We start from the raw sequence: 5,405 nt of genomic DNA, 5'->3' as shown, positions 1-5,405 counted from the left end.
GAAGCAAAGTTGTAATACTCGAGGTTTGCTATAATTTTGTTGCAACAAATATTGCTTATCTCTTATCAGTTCCGCGAAAAACGCGAAAAAACGCGAAAATCGCGAAATTTTCCCACCTCGTTTTAGTGAAGCCGATAAGAAGTAAGAGACTTGCCTCTTCAACAGAAATGTAGAGCAGGTCGAGTACTACAACTTTGCCACAGACACCAAGTCGTTATCTCTTATCAGTTTCGCGAAAAATGATTATCAAGAACTCGCGTTTTTCGCGTTTTTTCGCGTAACTGATAAGAGATAACGACTTGATGTCTATGGTGAAGTTGTAGTACTCAAGCTGCTCTACAACTTTGTCGAAGGTACCAAGTCGTTATCTTTTATCAGTTTCGCGGAATACGCGAGAAACCGCAGAAAACCGCGAAAAAACGCGTTTTTTCCTTATCATTTTTCACGAAACTGATAAGAGATAACCAGATGGTGTCTGAAGCAAAGTTGTAGCTCTGGTCGAGGACTATAATTTGGCACAGATTCCAAGTCGTTATCTCGTATCAGTTACGCGAAAAAATGATAAGAAAACATTCGCGTTTTTCACGGTTTTCTGCGGTTTTTCGAATATTCCGCGAAACTGATAAGAGATAACGAGATGGTGTCTATACCAAACTTGTAAAGCAGCTTAAGTACTACAACTTCGCTACAGCATCAAGTCGTTATCTCTTATCAGTTACGTGAAAAGCCGCGAAAACCGTGAAAAACGCGAATTTTTTCTTATCATTTTTTCGCGTAACTGATAAAAGATAACGACTTGGTGTCTGTAGTGAAGTTGTAGTACTTGACCAGAACTACAACTTTGCCATAGACACTATTTCTCTATCTCTTATCAGTTTTGCGGAATACGCAAGAAACCGCAGAAAACCGTGAAAAACGCGATTTTTTTCTTATCATTTTTTCGCGTAACTGATAAGAGATAACGACTTGGTGTCATAGTAAAGTTGTAGTACTCGACCAGAGCTACAACTTTGCCATAGACACCATCTCGTTATCTCTTATCAGTTCCTTGAAAAATGAGAAACTATGAATTTGCGTTTTTCACGTTTTCGCGGCTTTTCGCGTAACTGATAAGAGATATCGACTTGATGTCTACGGCGAAGTTGTAGTACATAAACTAGTCTACAACACTGCTACAGACACCAAGTCGATATCTCTTATTATAGTCCAGTTATAATATAAAATATTCATGGGGCCCTGGAGTCCCCCAAGAACAACAGCGTAACATGTTTTGCGGCAGGCTGTATTTTACACATACTCACACATATGCATATGTTTTTTTTTTCATTCGTGTAGAGAAATGTTCAATCTATACAATGAGACTTAACTCCGGTTGGTTTATATACTGTTTAGTACTTTTATTCAACTTTAAAGTTCGCTGGGGGCCCTGGGTGGCCCAAGAACAATCATAGTGTTAATATAGCAAAATAACCACTGCATCGTGCTTTTTGGTGTCGAAAATGGATAGAAAAATGGTTTTTCGGGGTACCTAGGTTTTGGAGTGATTACAATACTTTTACTCACGACATGGGCGTGCGAAAAAGTAAAATGTTGTGTACAATGTTTGGAACAGATTTTTTGTATTTGAATTATTCTCGTACGAATTTATCAGTACACAAAAATTCTGCCATAAAGCTTGAGCGAAAAGTGAAGCAATTTTTTTTCTTGTTATCGGCGAGCAGATATTGTGATGTGTATCAAATGAAGATAAAACAAATTGATATTTTGAATATTGGCACCAATGTGCACCTACAATTCCATTATCTGACATAAAGCTTGTATTTATAGTACTTTGTTCAATAGCTCTCGGTCTATTTGAATGCATAAAATTATGACGAAATCAAACAGACGTTTATGTAAGGTATTACGTATCTCATTTGATTTTGAGTTGAAAGCTGAACCGCATAGATTTTTTTAGCTAATGCCGTTAACATTCGTAAAACAAGAGTCTGCATGATCAATGATCATTTTTATTTCAATAAAACAAAAATAGAATGCAATCGTTTCAATGTAATAATAACTTCAATTGTTTTGTTCAAAATCACCAGTTTAAACAAAGTACAGATAAACCTTAGCACTAGCAATCTGTGCCATTTTTCATGAGGCGTCTCCACTCGCATTGAGTTTGTATTGTGAATGTTAAGGTGCATGCAACGCCCTTCAATGTAAAAAACAATACAAGTGGAGATGATACACGAGATTTATCTGTACTTTCGGATGTAAATGTTCAAATGAAAATATTGCAAAGAAGAAATGAAAGACGATTAAAAATTCTTTAAAATTTAGTTATTGGTGGCCCTGAAAAGGGCCGGTTTTTGTAAAAGGATTGACATTATCAATTCGAGCACGTTCCTCATGAATACGACGAGCCAATTTTTTTGGCATGATTGTTAGTCGCTTAGCGTGAATGGAGCACAAGTTGGTGTCCTAGAACAAACCAACCAAGTATGCTTCGCTGACTTCTTGCGAAGCGAGAACGGCAGAACTCTAGAAACTCAAATCGGTCTTGAAATCTTGATCGATTGTCCAAAACCAACTGTTGGAATGGCAATTTGCGGGTCGCCAATTCGGTCGACTGTGACGACGAATTTCACGGGCCATTGCTTCTTCTTTTCGTTTTCACTTTCGATGTTTACTCGAAGAGACACGAACACGGAATGAATAACAACAACTCTATTTATACTTTTTGACGCAGGGGAAGCGACGCCACGATCGACGTACGTATGTTGTTGTCTGTATTCACTTTAACTGTTTGAATTTGAATTTTTTGTGATTTGTCTACTAGCCAAGTCAAAAGAGCTAAGACCGGTCGTGGTAAAGGAGGAAAGGGATTGGGAAAAGGTGGCGCAAAACGTCATCGCAAAGAGTTGCGTGATAACATCCAGCCTTCCGTCGTTTGGCTCGTCGTGGCGGTGTAAAGCGTATCTCAGGCCAGTGTTTTGAAAGTGTTCTTGGTAAACGTCATTCGTGATGCCGTCACATACACCGAACATGCCAAGCGAAAGACTGTCACCGCTATGGATGTCGTATACGCTTTAAAACGCCAAGGCCGCACATTGTACGGTTTTGGAGGGTAAAAATTATAAGAAAAATCGGCTCTTTCGGACGGTGGTGATTTTTCAGTTCTACGGCGCTTGGGCGGTGGTGTTGCTTTTGATGTTGCTCTCTTCGGTGCTGCTTTCTTAGGGGTTGGCTTCTTTGGCGTTGCTTTCTTTGCTGCTTTTTCCGCTTTCGCTGCTGCTTTTTGCGCTTTCGCAAGTGCCTTTTGCTTCAAAACGGACATGGGTTCCGGAGAAGTCAATTCAGCACTTTCCATCGGTTTTCGTCCACGATTCGACTTTGGTCTTGGAGTTTTGCCTTGTAGAGGGCCAACCGCATCCAAAACCGACGAAGTGTTGCTTGCAAGAGACATTAGTGACACCAAGCTGGATAGTTCAGAGGGCTCAGATGTTAACACCTCTTCTTCACGACCAACAGGATCAATGGCATCGTTGAAAACAATACGTCGCTGGTCGTCTTCGGTGATATCAGCATCAATAGCCACTTCTATGTCATTTTGTTCAACGGCTTGGACAAAGTCAGCGTCAGTAGAGATGTCCGGATTATATGGAGCAATGCCCGTTGCAATGAAGCCCGATTTAATCACTTTTGGCGTTAATGCCAAATCCAATGTGGCACACACAAGCCCCGCAATGTGTCAAATTTCTAACACCTTATTGGCATTGTTCTTTTGCCATGCAGAACATTGCGATTTATAATAGCCTTTGATTGGGCTAAAAGCGGAAACATCAAGTGGTTGCAACTTATGGCTGCAGTGAGGCGGAAAAATGATTGATGCATTTTATGATATAATCAACGAGGTCTCTTTCTTGATCGAGAGAGAAAACCTGCCAAAAATGAAGAAAAATTAATTTCCATCATTGAAATCATTGAAAAGAGCGTTAGAATAAAAAAAACACATAATAAAACACTTACCATGTTTGATGGAGTGCGTGTACCAGAACCACGGATGAATTCCATCAAAACGTCATCCGTCACTGTTGCAATATCATCAAAATTTTCTGCCGAGAATATTAGTTAAAATACAATTGTAATTGCATATAAATGCGTTTTGACAACAAAAATGACGAAATATGACGTTTCTATACGCTTTCAGTGCAAAATCTAGAGTGTCTCATAAGTTATGAGTCATAACTGGGCAACACGGTATCTCATAACCCGATCGAGACGCCATTTTGAACATTACTCACAAAAAAATTTCCACAACACATAATCGAACTATCCGAACTAGAATCACAAAATATAATCAAAATACAACATTTTAATGCATTACACTCACCTTTTTAACTTGATTTTCACAAAAAATTGGCACTATGAAAAATATTCCAAATCCTTTTTTCACATGATTTTCAACACGATGTTTGGTGCGTATACAAGCAATGCGTCTATTCACTTCGGTGTTCGCCTAAAAACTGGCGGACATCAAATAAAGAACATTGACAGTTCTCATACCAACATTTCCATAGCGTATGACAGAAATAATTGACTGTCTCATAACTGGCGCTGTCTCATAACTAGACCATCTCCCTTACTTTTTCGCACGCCCATGTCGTGAGTATTACTTTTTCGCACGCCCATGTCGTGAGTAAAAGTATTGTAATCACTCCAAAACCTAGGTACCCCGAAAAACCATTTTTCTATGCATTTCCGACACCGAAAAGCACGATACAGTGGCTGTTTTGCTAGGTTAATGTGGGTGTGTCGTACCCTGTACGCTGTGCGCTGTACGCTGTACGCAAAAATTTGTTAGCGCAAAATTTATTAGACTTAAAAGACATTAAATTTCCAGCCACCCCAGATGTACCCTAGGATACCTAGCCTATGAAAAACCTTCAAAAAATCGAACTTTTGTTCGGGAGGTACCCAAAATAGGCTACCCAGGTGGGTTTTATCATGCCCACCCGATTTATTTCATCAAAATAATAGGGGCCCAGGAACAACCTAGCACCCTCTAACCCACCTTTTTGGTATTAAATCGGTATGTTAGTTTAAAATTCCTTGAAAAATCGAACTTTTGTTCGGGAGGTACCCAAAATGGGCTCCCCAAGTGAATTTTATCACTCCCACTCGATTTATTTCATCAGATTAATGGGGACCCAGGAACAACTTAGCACCCGCTAACCTACCTTTTTTTCGTACAAATCGGTATTGAATAGTGATTCTGATAGCGAATGTGATAGCGCCTCTGAAGTCTCATTTATTCTCAACAATGTGGATTTTCCCGAGTTGGACGAGGATGAATTTTACTACAAAATCGAGGACTTGTGTGAAACTACAAAGAATACAGATCTAGAATCAATCACAAA

The 5,405-nt window shown here is 39.4% G+C and overlaps 1 pseudogene; it reads left to right on the top strand.

Moving 5' to 3' along the window:
* Positions 1-2,824: 2,824 nt before the first annotated feature.
* Positions 2,825-3,116, top strand: LOC129571233 (histone H4-like; annotated as a pseudogene).
* Positions 3,117-5,405: the final 2,289 nt, after the last annotated feature.

The sequence above is a fragment of the Sitodiplosis mosellana genome, unplaced genomic scaffold, assembly GCF_009176505.1.
Source record: "Sitodiplosis mosellana isolate CC-2019 unplaced genomic scaffold, AAFC_SMos_1.0 Smas_scaffold_1709, whole genome shotgun sequence".
NCBI classification, from domain to species: Eukaryota; Metazoa; Arthropoda; class Insecta; order Diptera; family Cecidomyiidae; genus Sitodiplosis; species Sitodiplosis mosellana.
The sequence above is the reverse complement of the archived record's forward strand: the minus strand, read 5'-3'. Positions and strand labels throughout refer to the sequence as shown.